General features: G+C 41.1%; 1 protein-coding gene across 5 annotated transcripts in view; it reads right to left on the reverse strand.

Moving 5' to 3' along the window:
• RUNDC3B (RUN domain containing 3B) overlaps positions 1 to 20,153 on the reverse strand; it is a 297,986-nt gene that overhangs the window by 157,420 nt on the left and 120,413 nt on the right. The gene's annotated exons all lie outside the window — the stretch shown is intronic.

Raw genomic sequence — 20,153 nt, forward strand, 5'->3', positions numbered from 1 at the left:
TCATCTAGGTTGGTCATTCACCACTTTGTGCATCAATATGCCCAGATTTTTAGAGTGAATTCCTTATTGACAGCTATCCCTAAGTGGTGAATTTGGTGCTGTGCATAGAACAGGTTCTGAATAAATGTTCATTTAATTTAACTTGAAGTCACATTTGGCATTATTTGACTCGAATTTTACAGTTTTGGTAGCTCCAAGATCCATTAAACTTCCATTCTTGTTTTTGAGTTTCTGTCAAAGAAGAATGCTGTAGAACAGGAGTTCCCATCATGGCTCAGTGGTTAACAAACCCGACTACCACCCATGAGGACGCAGGTTCCATCCCTGGCCTTGCTCAGTGCATTAAGGATCTGGCGTTGCTCTGAGCTGCAGTGTAGGTCGCAAACGCAGCTGAGATCCGGCGTGGCTGTGGCTTAGGCAGGCGGCTACAGCTCTGATTCAACCACTAGCCTGGGAAAGTCCATATGCCGCGGCTTCGGCTCTAAAAGACAAAAAGACACACACACACACACAAGAAAAGAACATTGTAGAACAGATATATATAGTATAGATATCTCTTTGTATGTTACACAAAGTACTGCAGGAGGTACTGTTACTCTGTGTTGAATGCTTTTATTTATTTTTTGAGGATTTCACCCAGGATATATGAAAGTTCCCAGGCTAGGGGTGGAATTGGAACTGCAGGTGCTGGCCTACACCACAGCAAAGCCAGATCCTAGCTGTGTCTGCAACCTACAGCTCATGGCAACACCAAATCCTTAACCCACTGAGCCGGCCAAGGGCTCTAACCAGTCTTCATGGAGGCTAGTCAGGTTAATTACCACTGAGCACACCGGGAACTCCCTGTTGAACACTTTTAAAACTCAGAGTTTTCTATATTAAAACTATACATTACTAATTTCTGAGGTTGTAAAAAATTCTAAATCTCTATTTAAAATCCTCAGAGCAATCCTTGGCCTAGGAACTTCCACATGCCTCTGGTGCAGCCAAAAATAATTAAATTAATAAAATAAAATAAAATCATCAGAACAAATTTTTTAAATAAAAAGATAAAGACTTCTCATCGTGGCTCAGTGGTAACAAACCAGACTAGTATTCATGAGGATATGGGTTTGATCCCTGGTCTTGCTCAGTGGGTTAAGGATCCGGTGTTGACATGACCTGTGGTACAGTAGGTCACAGATGCAGTGGGGACCCCGTGTTGCTGTGGCTGTGGTGTAACCCAGCAACTACAACTCTGATTTGACCCCTAGCTTGGGAACATCCATGTGCTGTGGATGTGACCTTAAAAAAAAAAAGACAAAAAAAAAAATCAGGGCAAAACTGAACCTTTTAATCCTCTTAATCTAATCACAGTAAAATATAAATACATGTAAAAAAAAGTTGTCTTAACTAACTTACTACAATAAATATTCGCATATTAAAATTATAAGAAAACAGTTTAGACAGACTTTAAACATTATCTTTCACATAAATAAAAGCAGGAGGGTTTTCCAGTACAGTCCATTTATTACCAAACATTTCTTGTCTGCTCTATGGTGACACAGAGGCTCATAAGGAGGTTTACACTACTCAAAGTGAAATTGTTGGCATTTAAACACACATTAGGAGTGCCCCTCCTGGCTCAGTGGTTAACAAATCCGACTAGGAACCATGAGGTTTCAGGTTCCACCCCTGGCCTTGCTCAGTGGGTTAAGGATCTAGCGTTGCCCTGAGCTGTGGTGTAGGTCGAAGACACAACTTGGATCCCACATTGCTGTGACTCTGGCATAGGCCGGTGGCTACAGCTCTGATTAGACCTCCAGCCTGGGAACCTCCATATGCCACAGGTGCAGCCCTAGAAAAGACAAAAAGACAAAAAACAAAACAAAAAACAAAAAACAAAACCCCACATTAAAATTGCATGGGACGAATTCCTATTGTGGCCTAGCAGGTTACAAACTCAACTAGTACCCATGAGGATGTGGGTTCGATCCCTGGCCTTGCTCAGAGGATTAAGGATCCAATGTGATGTGAGCTGTGGTGTAGTTTGCATACATGGCTCGGATCCTGCATTGCTGTGGCCATAGCATAGGCCCGCAGCTGCAGCTTGCAAATGACCCCTAGCCTGAGAGCTTTTGTATGCCACAGGTGTGGCCCTAAAAAGACAAAAATACAACAAAACAAAACTACATAGGGGAAGAGTGGACAGCCATCAAATGTCAAGAAAATTCCATGCAGGAATTCCCATCATGGCTCAGCAGAAACAAATCTGACTAGCACCCATGAGGAGGCAGGTTCAATCTCTAGCCTCGCTTAGTGGGTTAAGGATCTGGCGTTGCCATGAGCTCTTGTGTAGTTCGCAAACACGGCTCAGATCTGACATTGCTGTGGCTGTGGTGTAGGCCAGTGGTTACAGCTCTGATTCAGTCCCTAGCCTGAGAACCTCCACATGCCACGGGTACGGCCCTTAAAAGACAAAACAAAACAAACAAACAAAAAACCATGATGGTTTGTCTTAAAGGAGGGAATGAACACATAGGTCTAAAACACAAGAAAACAAAACAGAGTGATCACATCAAATGGAGAAAAGCGAGGTGTTCTTATTTTCAAAACTGGCTTTCTAGCCATTCAAGTACATTTTCATGGTATTTGTACTACAAATTCATGACAGAAGAGTTAGTAAAAATCCGTCTTAGATAATTAGGTAATTATTTTTCAAATGCTACTTTTATGGGATTCAGTTGACATTGGTACTTACTAAGCAAGATTTCTCCTTAAACCAGTTTTTGCATGTACAACGTGTCATTAAACTGCCACATGGGGGCATTATTTGATAAAGCTTTTTCTTAATTATTCTGAGCTATATGTCCTAGGTCTCAGTCTTTCCTCAGGTGATTAATCTGGAGATAAATATATCCAGTACAAAATACAGTACTACTGTAGAGCCAAATGAATTTTCACACTAGTTTTTGAACTTATTTTGGCAACTACTGCAGTGATTTATTTTATTTACCCAAGCATTTGCACAAAGATTATTCAGAAATGAAAAAACACAATAAAAATAATGAAAACAGTAGATGCCTACCTTAATCAACAAGAATCCTGTAGAACCGAATGGGCAGATCATACTTTGAATAACCTCCACTTTTCCAACCTCCTTGTTCTCCCCATTAAAAAAGACAAAATTACAACTGTAACATATAAAATATCCTCAAGTCTAAAATGTTCTAAGCCAGACAAATTACCAAGCCATCCTTTGTTCTAACCTCAAATAAGACTTGCCCAAACCTAGCAGCCATACAGAAAAAATAGATAAAATTGAAGAGACAATTTTTTTTTTTTTAATCCATGAAGCAAGTTTCACCATAAACGCAAAGGAAAAATGACAGACTGAGAAAACATAGTTGAAATTCACATCATGTACAAAAAGCTAATTTCCTTTATATATAATGCTCCTGCAGATCAGTAAGCACTGTTTCCATAGAGCAGTGAAAGTGGAAGCCAAATAGGAGAGACTGAAAGAGTGGGAAGTGAGAAACACACAACTTTATTAAAAAGTTATTGTGAAAGGGGCCACAGGTGCCGAATAGAAATGAGGAGACAGAGTTTTGGGTGAAGGAGAAAAAAACAGCTTTTATTGCTTTGCCAAGCAAAGGAGACCATAGATGGCTAATGCCTTAAAGACTGAGCCCCTCTTGGGAGAGAATAGAGATGATCTTATATTTGGGATTGGAAAATAGGGCTGGAGATAAGAATCAGGGTAGGAGCAAGCTTGCATTCTGCACTGCTGTTTAGTGGCCCTGGGACTGGTTCTGGTGGTCCTCCCTCTTTCTTGAATGAAGAATGCTTCTACAAGTAGTTAACATCTTTCAATTGTTGAGGGTTTTAGGTCTACAGAAGAGGTGAAAGATATTGCTTTTTTTTTTTTTTTCCCAAAGATATTGTTATGTGTATCACTCGAGGGGGAACTAGGGCCCTGCCCCAAGTCTGCACTATTGTTTCTTGACTGCTCCTCACTTGGCTCAGCATCCACTCCCTTCCCTAATTAGCAACTGTTTGAACCTACCCTTTGGAACTCAGGGAAGGTCATGGAGGCTGAAGCTTATTTCTTAAAAACAAGAAATGGGGGACCCAAAGGCTTTGTGCTCAGGAGCCCCACAGGCCCGACTCGGTTACATAGGAGAATGTTGATTAGAAGAATGATGGTATATTATCCCTTTTGTGTTGTTACTTTTCATGGAAGTGACTTGAGCACTTTTTAAAGCTGATGGAATGAATCCACCAGAAGGAAAACATTAGTAGTGCAAGAGAGAGAAAAAAATGATAATAGGTGAGAAAGTGGAAAAGCTTTGGGATCTAAGGCAGAAGTGGAAGGATTGAGATTTGGTTAAAGGTACTAATTCTAGGAGTTCCCGTCGTGGCGGCAGTGGTTAACGAATCCGACTAGGAACCATGAGGTTGAGGGTTCGATCCCTGCCCTTGCTGAGTGGGTTAACGATCCGCGTTGCCGTGAACTGTGGTGTAGGTTGCAGACACGGCTCGGATCCCGCGTTGCTGTGGCTCTGGCGTAGGCCGGTGGCTACAGCTCCGATGAGACCCCTAGCCTGGGAACCTCCATATGCCGTGGGAGCGGCCCCAAAGAAATAGCAAAAAAAAAAAAAAAAAGACAAAAAAATAAAGGTACTAATTCTAAATTGTAACCATAGAGAAGCTTGGAAGTATGGGTATAAGTAGTTTTAGGCTTTTATTATTAGAAAATTAAGGAAGTTTCCTCATGATAACTTCTGCTTTACATGCAATTTTAAAGATAAAGTCACTAGCTGAAAGATTCAAACAGTCCTTCTTTCAGTGAGTAGTAGAATAAGTGGACTAATGAAATTTACAACTCCTGGTCAGTGTTTGAGGACCAATTTAAAATCAGTGATGATGAATTTACAATGAGACACAATCCATTCTATTGTGTGAGTTTCCTTGGTATTGTTAATGACTTAGTCATCTCCGTCATAACAAAATATCATAGTCTCTGTGGCTTAAACAATAGAGGTCTGTTTTCTCAAAATTCTTGTGGCAGGGGAGTTCAAGATCAAGGTGCTAGCCAATTTGGTTCCTGGTGAAATCTCTCTTTCTGGCTCATACAGGGCGCCATCTCCCTCTGTGCTCACAAGAGCTCTGTGTGCAGAGGGTGGGGTAGGAGGTGAGAGTGCAAGCAAGCTTTCTGGTGTCTCTTCTTAGAAGAGCACTAATCCTATTTTTATGGCCCATCCTCATGACCTCATCTAACCCTAATTACCTCCCAAAGGCATGATTTCCAAATACCATCACACTTGGGAGTTAGCGCCTCAATGTATGAATTTGAGGGGAACACAGTATTTGGAATAATTAGACTGCTGGTATTCAAATAATAAGGAAGATTTTTATTTTAAGCAGGAATGTGATTTCTATGAGAGGGTAAAGCCATAAATACAAGGAAGTTTGGGATATTACCAGTGTGATTATAAAACACTTTAGGTTGGATACAAAGGGAAAGAAGAAAAGATACAAATGATGGAGGATGGGGTAGAGAAGAGTCATCCAAGGACTGGATGATCAGTTGAGTTTGAAGAATAACCATATGGATATAGTTACACAAGCATGTTAGGAGAGGAGATTAGAGATTGTGGTCAGAGAGTGATATGCATGAATTAGCAGTTTTGGAATTAGAGCAATTATAGGTGATGACAAAATCCAAGGTTTATAACCACTGTAATATGTGCCAATGGAGGAGTGGAAGAGTAGAGCTGGTGATGAAATGAGGTAAAAAAAGTCATACGTCAGAGTGTTGAATGACCATTTACATTGTTAGGAAGTCATCCAGAATTATGGCAGGATTTAGAGCACAAAATAGCTATTTTCTCTTCAATAATTCAAGGGCAGCAACTGGGAGATTAGTTAATGACAATACTGTCAAATCACCTAAGCCTCAAGGATTGAGAGCAAATATTGTTGGTTTGCTTGCTTTTTATTAAGGGGGTGGAAGAGTAATGGTTAGGCAGTGGCAATAGAGGTGGCCAGAAAGAACACTCCTTCTCTGGGCCTGAGGTATAAGAGAGATGAAACTATTTCAACAAAAAAAAGAAAAAGGAATTCCTGTTACGACACACAGGAAACGAATCTGACTAGTATCCGTGAGGATGTAGGTCTGATCCCTGGCCTTGCTTAGTGGATTAAGGATCTGGCATTGCTGTGAGCTGCCCTGCTGTGTAGGTCACAGATGCAGCTCAGATCCTGCGTTGATGTGGCTGTGGTGTAGGCTAGCAACTGTAGCGCTGATTCGACCCCTAGCCTGGGAGCTTCCATATGCCACTCCTGCCGCATTAAGAAGCAAAAAGGAAACAAAAATATCCCTTTGAGAATTTGACAAGGGAATCAGAGTCCTCAGGGGAGATTCATGTTTCCCTTGAGGGTAGGCGGGTGGAGGGTCCAGTCAGAAGAAGTGGAGGATACAAGACAGTATTGGTCATACAGCAAAAGTTCCAGATGGCATGATGGAAGAGGGTGGCAGACAAGGTCCAGAGCAAGACATGTTGGTACAATAGGCTGTGGATGGTGAGGCTGGCATTACAGGCTATGTTAAAGAATACCTTGACAGGTCTCACAAACTGTTCTTTGTGAAAAGGCTCACTCTTTGAAAAAAGGCTGATCAAAATAAGATGGCATTGATCTTACAATTTTTTGACGAGGGCCATGTGAGCTCTTCTTTTTTTTTTTTCTCTTGGACTTGGAGAGGGGTGTTAATAAACTAAAAATTACAGACTCCAGACACTGCGTGGATTATATTAAAGAATCTTCAGAGTCATTCTCTGATGCAGGAGCCATTCTCCCATTTATAAGCCAGGAAACAGAGACAGAGAAGCCAAGCAACATGGTCACGTAATAATTGGCAGAGCGGAGATTAAAATCTTGATCTGTTAGATTCAAATGTATCTATTAAATCCATTCTTTTTCCTAACATGTTTACTATCTTTTTGAGAAAGTAGCTCCAAGTAAGGCTTAAACACAAAACCCCGGCTTTGCACACATCATACTTAGGAGTCATGAAGGGTTGTAGGAAAGGACCCAATGCGTTCTTCAAAGAATGTAGAGTCTTGGGAGAGTTGTGAGCACTGAAGCTCAGGCTTCCATAATGCTTTACAAGAAGGGTAGAATGAGTTTCACCATTGGAGCTGGCAGGAGAGTCAACTGGTCCACTTAGGAAGGGCAGTGGTTCTTCCATTTCTCTCCTCTCTCTTACCCTTCTTTTTGGACTAGAACCTTAGCCTCATGTTGCACCAAACTGAATTATTTTACACCAAAGGAAATTATACCAAAGAAAATTACTGTCAGCATTCTCCAGCACAGTTCTATCCTCTTTCCCCCTCTTTTGTGCTTCCATAACATGTCATCAACATTTTTCTACGTCACCTTAATGACAATAAAAACTTTTCTGCAACATCATACTAACAATATTCCAGGGTGTGATTGTATCATAATTTACTCTGTCAATCTCACGTTGTTGAACTTTCAACTTGATTCCAACTGCTATGTTATTATGGGCAACATAAGCACCACAGTGTCTACATACCCATGATTCCTGCTTTAAGGGAAAATTTCACATACACTTTCTTCTCTTTCTTTCTTTTTTTTTTTGTTTTTTGTTTTTTTTTTGTTTTTTTTTTTTTGTCTTTTTGCCTTTTCTTGAGCCGCTCCCGTGGCATATGGAGGTTCTCAGGCTAGGAGTCTAATCGGAGCCTACGCCAGAGCCACAGCAATGCAGGATCCGAGACGTGTCTGCGACCCACACCACAACTCATGACAACGCTGGATCCTTAACCCACTGACCAAGGCCAGGGATGGAACCTGCAACCTCATGGTTCCTAGTCGGATTTGTTACACACTGCACCACGACGGGAACTCCTATACTTTCTGATTCAGAAACTATGTGCTGAGTCAAAGGATAGCAATTTTTTTTTTTCTTTCTAGGACTGCACCTGCAGCATATGGAAGTTCCCAGGCTAGGGGTTGAATCAGCAGAGCTGCAGCGCTGGCCTACGCCACAACCACAGCAACGCCAGATCCAAGCCTCCACTGCAACCTACACTGTAGCTCATGACAATGCCAGATCCTTAATGCACTAAGCAGGATCAGGGATCAAACCTACGTTTTCATGGTCACTAGTTGGGTTCATTACTGCTGAGCCACAACAGGAACTCCAGGATGTTAAAATTTTAATGGTTAAAAATTAATTTTTTCTCTTGAGATGTCTTACCAATTTATTTTCTACTCATAGCACATAAGAGCATTTTCCTAAACCCTGGCCCATTTTGGGAACTATCATTCCTTTGCTGTTTTTCTATATAATAAGCAAAGGGCAGTATTTTATTTAATTTTAATGTTTTAAAATTATTTGTGAAATTGCACATGTATTTCATGTTTTTATTTGTCACTTATATTTTGTCTTTCAGTTTGCCTATTCAAGCCCTTTGTCCATATGTTCTAAAAGAGTATTATTCTTTGTTATAGTGGCTTATTAACATATCAGTCTATTGTATGTACAGCAAATAACTTTCTCTAGCTTGTTGTTGCCTTGATAATGTGGCCTAAAGAGTTATTATATATAAAGATGTCGAAGGAGTTCCTGTTGTGTACTGACCCTGACTAGTATCCATTAGGTTTGATCTCTGGCCTTGCTCAGTGGATTAAGTTTCAAGTGTTGCCATGAGCCGTGGTGTAGGTCTCAGTCTCAGATGAGGCTCAGATCCTGAACTGCTGTGGCTGTGGTATTGGGCAGCAGCTGTAGCTCTGATTTGATCCCTAGCCTGGGAACTTCCATATGTCACAGGTTTAGCCCTAAAAAGCAAAAAAAAAAAAAAAAAAAAAAAAAGTTGAAAATGTTTTTATAAATGTAATTCAACATTCTTTTCTTTTACTGGTCTTTCCTTTGATCATTTTAAGAAGGCCTTTGCTACCAGCAAGGTTGTACAGATATTTTATGGTTTCTTTTTTACATCAAAAGTAGTTCATTTAGGAGTTCCCTGGTGGCCTAGTGATTAAGGATCTGGTGTTGTTACTTTTGCAACTAGGGTTTGATACCTGGCCTGAGAACTTCTGCATGCTATGGGTGTGGCCAAAAAAGTTCATCTATTTTTCTCATTTAAAAACATACTTCTGTAAAAGTTTATATGCACTATGACTCCAGAAAGACAGATATCATCATATTTATTATGTTCAGCATCTGGCAAGTTGTCACTAATACTAAATAAATTTTTTGTATTAAATAAATATTTGTTGAATGAAAAAGATAGTTCATCTATTTGGAATACATGAAGGTATGAAATTAGGATATATCTTTATTTTTTCCAAATAGCCATTTGCCCAATTCTACTTATTAAATGATCCATCTTTCTGTACTCATTTGAAATATTAAATTTATCATTTAAAAACTCTAGTAGTAATTTTGCACTTATAACAAAAGTTTCTGCTCATGATGACAAATCCATAGAAATAATGAACATAAATATTTAACAGCAACTTTTTTTCTAGATAGCTCTCCAGATAGGCAACAGAGATATTATGTACTTAATTTTACCTGATGGGCTCTTGTTACATATAGTCAAAATATATTTTCACTATTTGCTACTGTTTGTATTTGTTTATAATGTTTTCTTCCTTTCAAAAACGTTTGTATTTTGGAGTTCCCATTTGGCTCAGAGGGTTAAGAACCCAACCTGTATCCATTAGGGTGAAGGTTCAATTCCTGGCCTTGCTCATTGGGTTAAGGATCCGGCATTGCTGTCAGCTGTGGTGTAGGTCTCAGACACTGCTCAGATCTGGTGTTGCTATGGCTAAGGCTTAGGCTGGCAGCTGCAGCTCCAATTCATTCCCTAGCCTGGAAACTTCCATATGCTGCATGTGTGGCCCTAAAAAAGGCCAAAAAATTTGTATTTTTATGTAGTCAAATGTCTGTATTTTGGAGTTCCTGTTGTGGCTCAGCAGTAATGAACCTGACTGGTATCCCTGAAGATGCAGATTCAATCCCTGACCCCAATCAGGTGGTTAAGGATCTGGCATTGCCATGAGCTGTGGTGTAGGTCACAGAAGATGCTCGGGTCCCAAGTTGCTGTGGCTGTGACATAGGGTGGCAGCTGCAGCTCTGATTTGACCCCCTAGACTGAAAACTTCCATATGCTGTGAGCATGCGCCCCCCCCCCAAAAAAATCAATTTTATAGCTAAAATTGTGTGAATGCCAAATTCTATAAAGTATTTTTTGCAAGTTATTTAGTCAACTTATTCAAATGTAAGGTCTTTAAAAATAATCACCTTGGGGATATTTGGCAAAAGGTAAACATCAGTGAGAAATGAGTTAAAATTTCCCAATTGGATTTTTTTTTTTTGGTGGGGAGGGCTCCACCCTCAGTATGTGGAAGTTCCCAGGCCAGGGATTGAACCTATACCACAGCAGTGACCAGAGCTGCTGCTATGACAATGCCAGATTCTTAAACCACTGTGATACAGGAGAACTCTTCCAAAGAGGATTTTGAACCATGATACCAAGGATATAAAAAAAATACATATATATTCCTGGGAGTTCCTGCTGTGGCACAGCAGAAATGAATCCAACTAATATCCTTAAGGATGTGGGTTTGATTCCTGATCTCACTCAGTGTGTTAAGGATACAGTGTTGCCATGAGCTGTGGTGTAGGTCACAGACACAGCTTGGATCCTGCATTGCTGTGGCTGTGGTGTAGGCTGGCAGCTGCAGCTCCAATTTGACACATAGACTGGGAACTTCCATATGCCATGGGTGTGGCCCTAAAAAGCTATATATATATATATGTATTCCTTTAATTCTTTCTGTAGATAGACTAAGCAAGACTTCTTAAACTTAAAACAACTTTCAATAAAATTCCCTTTGAGCAGTCCTTAAAGTCAAGAGAATGAAAATACATTTTGGTACCAATATACTATTTCCGGTGTTAAATTTTGCATATGTATGCTTAAAATATATCAAAAAGACAATGGTAGTAATGACTGCCCCCCTGAATTTTCATCATCAAGTTAATCATATTGTTACCGAACTCTGATTTGGCTGCTCATTGCTCAAAAACTAATACTCAAGAGAGAATTGTTGGTTGGAAAGGAAAAGTTACTTTGTTAGGAGGCTGGCTACCTGGGGAGAAGATGGACTTGTGTCCCAAAAACAATTCTCAAGATTTTGCTTGATTGCAAAAGTTTTAAAAGGGAGAATCATTTGAGGAGGGGGTCAGTCTTCATTATCTTCCACTGGGTACACTTTCTTCTGATTGATTGGTGGTGAGATAATAGGACAGTGTTTCAAGAATCTTGGGCTCAGCCTGAAGTTACCATCCTCTACCTGAGTGGGAGCCTTAGTTCCTGCAGAAGAACTCAAAGGTATTTTTTTTATATATATATATATATCCCTTGAAGAAGAACCAAGCCCTGAACCCCGCTTTATCTTTGTGCTAATGTTTTTCAACTGCTCCTCCTTTGTTTCTGGGTTCACTCTCTTCTCTGATTAGCAACTGTTTGAATCTACCCTTTGGAATACTGTCGCAATTCTTTGAAAACTCCATCTTATCCTTCTTTACTTTATCCCATCTTCCTGCTTGAAAAACAATCACAGCGCTGGTAAATGACTTAAGCTTAAGAACTGTTATGTGCCTAGAGGTCAGAGTAAGAGCTTAACCTTTTACTAGCTAAGTGGCTTTTAAAATAGTAAAAGAACTTATATGATAGTAAACAAACCCTATATCATCCACCCATAGCCACTCCTCACTTGATCTCATCTAAAGAGCACAGTAAAAGCTTTGGTGTGGTTTCTTGAGGCAGGGCTCTTGGTCCCTGAGACCTTGAGTCCCCTGGTTCCCACCTTTACTTAAGATAAATGTCTCTGTGTCTTGTTTTATGTTAACTTTTTTTTTCCTTAAGCTCCATAGCACCTGTTCTTCAGCCCCATCCTGCTGAGCTGGTCTCGGCAGAATACAAGGAAGGTCAAGGAGGCTGAAGGAAGCCTGTTTTAAACAAACAAGAAATAGGGGACACAGAAAGGATCTGTACTTGGGAGGGCCCCATGGGTCCTGCTCAATTTCTATTTCTATTTCTACATATGCTAATTTTCGACTACTAAGAGCTCTGCTTGGTGCTCAAAAATTGGACAGCTGCATCCTTCGAATCACAAATCTGGCCAAGTATATTTACCTGTGTCAACCAATGAAACTAAAACAAGTGGAACTGAGCAGAACCCTGCAGGACGCAACCCCCCACCCCCACCACCAAGTACGAAACCCCTTTATGTCCCCTGCTTCTTATTTTTAAAAATGCTGAGGTCTCTCAGGTCTTTCAGAATCACAAAAGATCAGGCTCCAGCAGTTAATGATTAGAAGAATAGAGTCACAGACTCAGTGTCTGATGAAAGTATGAGATTAAAACTATTGCACATAGTAATCTACATCTTAGTGGGCATTAGAATAATTGTGGCTTGCTCTGCCCATGTATGTAAGTAGCTCATTCGCCTCTTTCCTGTTTGTCTATTTTTGTTTCCCTTCAACTTTAGTCATAAAATGACATCACTAGATAACACTTAATGTAGCTCCTGATTTTTGCATTACTAAATGTACACAATGCCTTCCTAACCTATGAATTGCTTTCCTGGATTAAGAAGAGTAAAAATGAATAATTAAGTAGTTAAAGAATGACTGACTCAGAGTTTCCTGGTGCCCTAAGTGGTTAAGGATTCAGCATTGTCGCTGCTGTGGCTTGGGTTCCATCACTGGCCCAAAAACTTAAAAAAAAAAAAAAAAAAAAGACAGGAAGAAGAAGGAGAAGAAGAGGAAGAAAAATGACCCTTTTCCCCTTTCCCTTTGGTAAATCTCACATAGGCTATAGAGCATCCAGTCACAGGAACCATAGGAGAAGGTGGCATCCAAAGGAAGATCAGAAGTCAGCAGGTCTGCACGTAATGGAAAGAGGCTGAAGAATCTGACCTCCTACCTTAATGATTACTTATATAGTTTCCACCTTTTCCCTGTAAAACTTGTCATGGCTGAATGAAATCTTCAGAGTTGATCTCCGGACACGAGTTCACCTTCTCTCCACATTGCCCCTTTCTTCTGAATAGAGCACCTTTTTGTGTGTGTGTGTGCTTTTTTCAGGGCCGCACCTGCAGCATATGGAGGTTCTCAGGCTTGGAGTCCAGTTGGAACTGTAGCCATGGCCTATGCCAGAGCCACAGCAATGCACAATCCAAGTCGTGTCTATGATCTACACCACAGCTCACAGCAACGCTAGATCCTTAATCCACTGAGTGAGGCCGGAGATCAAACCCACAACCTCATGGTTCCTAGTTGGATTTGTTTCTGCTGTGCCACATTAGGAACTCCTAGAGCACATTTTCTTTCTACCAACACTTGCTCTTTGATTATTGGCTTTTCAGCAGTGAGCCGCCAAAGCTGAGTTCAGTAATATAAAAAGAATGCTGTGATTATCATTTAGGTCTTTACCAAGCTTATGTTTAATTTACTGTGTTTTGTATAAGTGATCTTGATAATGAGGTTAATATCGTCTCAGATCTGGTTGGCAGAGCTTGGAAGTAAATGCTTAGTGGCTATATTTGTTTTCTATTGTTATGTTACAAATTATCACAATCTTAGTGGCTTAAAAACAAGCATTTATTAACTCACTATTCTGTAGGTTGGAAGTCTGGCACAATGTGACTAGAGTCCCCTGCCCAGGGTCTCATAAGGCTGAAATCAAGGTGTCTGCTAAGCTGTATGTTCATCTGGAAGCTCTAGGAAGAATCTACTTCTAAGTTCTTTTGGGTTGTTGATAAAATCCAGTCCTTCCTTTGCAGTAGCAGGAGTGAGTTCTCTGTTTTATTGCTGGCTGTTGGTCAAGTATTGCTCTCAACTCTTAAAGACTACTCTCGAGTCTTTTTTTTCCTTTTTTTTAGGGCTGCACCCACAGAATACGGAAGTTCCCAGGTTAGGTTGCTAATGGCAATGCCAGATCCTTAACCCACTGATCAGGGCCAGGGATTGAACCTGTTTCCTCATGGATGATAGTCGGGTTCATTACTGCTGAGCCACAACGGGAACTCCCTCAAATCTTTTTCATATGTCTTTCTCCATCTTCAATTTAGCAGCAGAACACTGAGGCCTTCTCATGCTTTGAAACTCTGATGTCCTCTTCTGCCACCAGACAGAGAAAACTTTGCTTTTAAAGGGTTCATGCAATTAGGTTTGGCCCACTGTAAATCCTCGCTCTCGGTCAACTGATTAGTAACCTTATTTATAGCTGCAAAAATAAAACTGCATTTTATGGTGAGAAAAGAAAATTTAAACATAAAAATTTTCTCTGCTCTTTGGCCTCCTCTCTCCTCCCAACTGCGCATCGACCAAAACTCTGCCATCGGCAGAAATACCTGTTCAATCACAAAGAGCAACATTCTCCTAGCAACAATAAGACCGCTTTTTAAAAGATAACATTCCTGGAGTTCCCTTCATGGCTCAGTGGTTAATGAACCTGACTAGGATCCATGAAGATATGGGTTCGATCCTTGGCCTTGCACAGTGAATTAAGGATCTGGTGTTGCTGTGAGCTGTGGTGTAGGTCAAAGACACAGCTCGGATCCCACGTTACTGTGGCTGTATCATAGGGCAGTGGCTGTAGCTCTGATTCAACACCTAGCCTGGGAACCTCATATGCTGGGAGTGCAGCCTGAAAAAAAAAAAACCAACCCCCCCAAAAAAAGAAAACAACAACAATAAAAGATAACATCCTTCCTAATCTTGTAAGGGGCCACAATAATGACACTTTGATCTGGATTGTGTAAACTGTCAATAACATTAGCCCAGTCAAGTTGGCAGGTAAAATTAGCCATCACAGATGCTCACTATGTGACAGACACTGTGCTAGTCTGTGGGGCTGCCATGATGAGCAAGGAGTTTAAGGGAGTTCTATTGTGACTCTGTGGGTTAAGAACCCAACTAGTATCCATGAAGATGTGGGTTCAACCCCTGGCCTCACTCAGTGGGTTAAGGGTAAGGTGTGCCTGAGCTGTGGTGTAGGTCAAAGACATGGCTTGAATCTGACATTGCTGTGGCTGTGGTGTGGGCTAGAGGCTGCAGCTTAGATTCAACTCTAGCCTGGGAACTTCCATATGCTGCAGGTATGGCCCTAAAAAAAAAAATAATAGTAATAATAAAGAGTTTAAGGTTTAGATGAAAAAGAGAGGTATTAATAAAAACTGAATAAACACATATACAAACTTATAAAGTATGATAAATGCTCCAAAGGAGAGGAGACCATACCAAAGAAGAACTTAGGAAAGTTACCTGGAAAACTTGGTTTGCCTCTTGGTAGGTATTGAGCCCAAAGACACTGTCAAGCCAAAGACTGAGAGAAAGAGGAGTTATTGGATTTATTACTTGTAGTACGAAAGGAGAACACGGGTTTTTTTCCCCAAAGTAGTATCTTCCTGAACAGCAAAATTGGGGAAATTTTAAGCTAAGGATACATGCATATTCAAGAAGCGGCTTAGGGGAGTTCTCTTTGTGGCACAGAGGAAATGAATCGGACTAGTATCCATGAGGACTTGGGTTTGATCCCTGGCCTCACTCAGTGGGTTAGGGATCTGGCTTTACCGTGAGCTGTGGTGTAGGTCACAGACAAGGCTCAGATCTGGCGTTGTTGTGACTGTGGCATAGGCTGGCAGTTGCAGCTCAGATTCCACTCCTAGCCTGTGAACTTCTGATGCCACTGGTACGGCCCTAAACAGCAAAAGCAAAAGAAAAAAAAGTAAGCGGCTTGGGCAGTCCACAGAATCCAAGCTTCAGTTGATTACAGTCACAAGTTTCAGAGAAGGTCAACATTATCATTCCTTAGGTTCCAGGGCTCTGGTAGTTGGGTTCTTCAGGCTAATCTTTACTAATGGAATAGAACGGAGAACCAGAGTCTTTATAACTGACATATTAACTTTGTATTGTTATTTCTCTAGTCCGCATTTTTTCTTTTTTTTTCTGTTTTTTTTTTTTTTTTTTTTTTTCTGTACCTGAGGCATACGGAAGTTCCTGGGACCAAGGGACAAATCTGAGCCACAGCTGCAACCTCTGCCACATATGTGGCAATACCAGATTCTGAACTCACTGCACCACAGCGGGAATTCCCCTTTCTGCATTCTTTTGTTCCCTTAAAATCATCAATTACTGAGACCTTCCAAGGTCAAGTGTTTTGGCCAGGCCTAGATCACAAAGTGGATTAGGTCAAAAATGCCTTCTCTTATGCCAAGAAGGCCAGGTCTGGTTCTCTTTTTTCAGGGATCCCTGACCCTATCTGGCTACAGGAACAGGAATCCAGAAGGTACTGTTTCCAGAGAATATGATGTCAACAGTGCCTCTGGAGTTGAAAGACACTGAGTCCCTGCAGGGGTCAGGGAAGGAAGTAATCAATGAGATGAGGTGTGAAGGAAGAATTCACACCACAGGTGAGCTGAGGTGTAAAGGTGCTTAAGGTGGGAGAAAGAAGGTAGGCTGAAGGAAGAGCATACAGAAATGATCTGTGGCTGGAGGAAGTACACTGCGCCTGAGGTCAATGTGGCTGGAGCTCATAGAGTAAAGAGGACAAGGAGGTACTGTTGGACAAAAGACTGGAAAGGAAGACAGGATTTGCTTTACACAAACTCACTGATCGCATTAAGCATTTTTTTTTTTTTCTTTTGTCTTTTTAGGCCATACCCATGGCATATGGAGGTTCCCAGGCTAGAGGTCTAATTGGAGCTGTAGCCGCCAGCCTATGCCACAGCCACAGTAACACCAGCCAGATACTAGTCATGTCTGCAACCTACACCACAGTTCACGCAATGCTGGATCCTCCACCCACTGAGCAAGGCCAGAGATCAAACCTGCAACCTCATGGTTCCTAGTCGGATTCGTTTCTGCTGTACCACAACGGGAACTCCACATTAAGCATTTTGATCTTTATCCTAAGAGCACTGAAATCCCTTGGAACTGTAGCAAAAGGCTGACCAGACCATATTTGAGTTTTAAAATGACACTCTGGCTGCTGTGTGGAGAATGGTTGAAAACAGCAAGTAAAAATGCTGCCACATTATGATTTGGCAGCACTCAGCAAGATTTCATTAGTTTCCCTGACTTAGGGTTTTATAGTCTTTGTGACTGAAAACTCTAGTTAGCGCTTTCACACTGAACTAGGTTCCAGATAATAGAGGCCACTACTATGCAATTTCATGCACTTTATAGAAGAAAAAAAAATTTAAAAAAACCTCCACTTTTTTTCCAATAATGTATCTGTGGTTTGGCCTCATATGAGAACACTACCTATTGTCACTCTTTAGTGTTCTCTAACCATCAACACAATGAATGATCTTCTTGTTGGAAAATCCCTCCTTTATAACATATGGGAATCCCTACTTGAAACACATTCCTCATCAAACTGTTTGTCTTCTTCTATTCAAAAGAAAATTAAAATAAATAGAGAACAGGTAAGAGTGTGGGGATTTCCTGGGCAACAGTTTTTAAAGGCAAGGCCTGGGATTTCCCACTGTTGTTCAGTGGTAATAAACCTGACTAGTATCCATGAGGACAAAGGTTTGATCCTTGGCCTTGCTAAGTGGGTTAAGGATCTGGTGTTGCAGTGAGCTGTGCTATAGGTTGCAGACACAGCTATGGCTGTGGCATAGGCTGGAAGCTACAGGTACTATTTGATCCCTAGCCTAGGGACTTCCATATGCCACAGGCACTTCCCCTCAAAAATATTAAAAAATAAAAAATAAATAAAGGCAAGGCCTGAGGGCAGGATTGTCCTAGTTATGCCTGAATTCCCTCCGCATTTAAGTGAAATATAGCAATCAGACCAGTGACTTAAACCATTAGAAGAACCCCAGGCCAGCGGATATAGATAATCTTATTTTACTATTATTATTATTATCTTTTTGGCTGCACCAGAGGTGTGCAAAAGTTTCCAGGCCAGGGACTGAACTCATGCCACAGCAGCAACCCAAGCCACTGCAGTGACAACTGGATCCTTAACCGGCTGAGTCACATGAGAACTCCTTATTTTACAAATTTTTTGTTTCCCAGTTTGAAGGGTCAGGCAGAACTCTAATGGATGAGATGCATTAAATAGAACATATAACCCTGAATCAGCCCATATTCTGTTCCCACGGGCTTGTCCTCTGCTCTGACTTGCCACGCATATATATTCCCGACCTGTATTAATCAGGACTCTCCAGAGAAACAGAAATATAGTGTGTGTTTCTGTGTCTGTGTGTGTCTGTATCCATGTATCTATAAATTAATTATGAGGAATTGACTCACACAAACATGGAGGCTGAGAAATTGCACAATTTGCTGTCTGCAAGCTAGAAACCAAAGAAAGCCAGTAGTGTGATTCATTTCCAGCCCAGAGGCCTGATAACCAGGGGAGCCAATGGTGTAAATCTTAGCCCAAGAATAGAAGATGAGATGAGAAGTCGCAGCTCATCAGTGAGGCAGGAAAAAAGAGGTAAATCCCACCTTTTGTTCTATTCCAGCCCCCAGTGGGTTGGATTATGTCCACCCACATTAGCGAGGGCAATTTTTTTTATTGAGTCTACCAATTCAAATGCTGATATCCAAAACACTTTCACAAACACATAGAAGTAATGTTTAAATTTTGTTTTGTTTTGCTTTTTAGGGTCGCAGGTGCAGCATAAAGAAGTTCCCAGGCTAGGGGTTGAATTGGAGCTACAGCTGCTACCCTATGCCACAGCCACAGCCGCTCAAGATCCGAGCCACGTCTGCGACCTACACCACAGCTCACAGCAATGCCAGATCCCAGACCCACTGAGCAAGGCTAGGGATCAAACCTGCATCCTCATAGATATGAGTTGATTAGTTTCCGCTGTGCCACAATGGGAACTCCAACATCTATCCTTTCTTAGACATTTCCTCTTCTTCAGTCTCATAAAGAATGACTTATTCTTCAGGTTTGTCTACTAGAGTGTTTGAATGATCTTTGTACTTCTGTTGTGCACCCTCATGCTGTATAAGTTTTCTAAGGCCTTACAATATAGAAACCAAAACAATTCACTAACAGCCCAGGATAAGCTCACACTTAAGATATCATATGATTCTGGAGTTCCCTTGTGGTGCACAGTGGGTTAAGGACTTGGCATTGTCACTATAGCAGCTCGGGCTGCTGTTGTGGCTTAGGTTCCCTTCCTGGCCTGGGAATTTCCACATGCTGAGTACAGCATAAGCAAAATCTGGTGTGAGTAAGGATGTGGCAGATACTATTCAGCCATAAAAAAGAATAAAATTATTGCCATCTTCAGCAACATGGATGGAACAAGAGATTATCACAATAAGTGAGGTAGGTCAGAAAGGGAAAGGCAAATATAATATGATATCACTTATATGTGGAATCTAAACTGACACAAAAGAACCTATCTATGAAACAGAAATAGACTCTTTGATAAGAACAGACTTATGGTTGCTGGGGGGTGGGGGTGGGGAGGGATGGACTGAGAGTTTGGGGTTAACAGACGCAAACTATTAACTCATTGTGCCCAAACCAGCACCTCCACAGAGACAAACCGGATCATTAACCCACTGCACCATAGTAGGAACTCCCAAAAAAGCCTGTATGTAAATTCACAGTTAGTCCACGTTTTTCTGAGTCAACTTGCTCATTAACTTTTTTCTATTCATTTAACACATATTTATTGAGCATTCACTATGTGCCAGACACTGCTTCCAGGTGCTTGGAACAGCATAGCATGACATTTGAGTAAAGACCTGAAAAAACTAAGAAATGAGACCTATGGGCCAGCCAATTTAAGGAAGAGAGTTTCAGGCAGAGTTAGTGCTTAGTGCAAATGCCCTGGAGTGAAAGCATGCCTGGATGATGGAAGAACCAATGCTGATGAGACTGGACCTGAACAACCCAGGAAAGAATAACAGGAGATGAGGTCCGAGGTGAGAGGGTCCAGGTCATGGAGGGACTTAACAGGCCATAGGAAGTACTTTGAATTTTACTCTCAGGGAGAGGGGAAACAATTGGATCATGACAAAATTTGACTTGGCTTATTCTTGACAATATGGGAGGGTAGAGAAAGGCTCTTCAGGAGACTAAAAG

This window comes from Sus scrofa, chromosome 9 (genome assembly GCF_000003025.6).
Source record: "Sus scrofa isolate TJ Tabasco breed Duroc chromosome 9, Sscrofa11.1, whole genome shotgun sequence".
NCBI lineage: Eukaryota > Metazoa > Chordata > Mammalia > Artiodactyla > Suidae > Sus > Sus scrofa.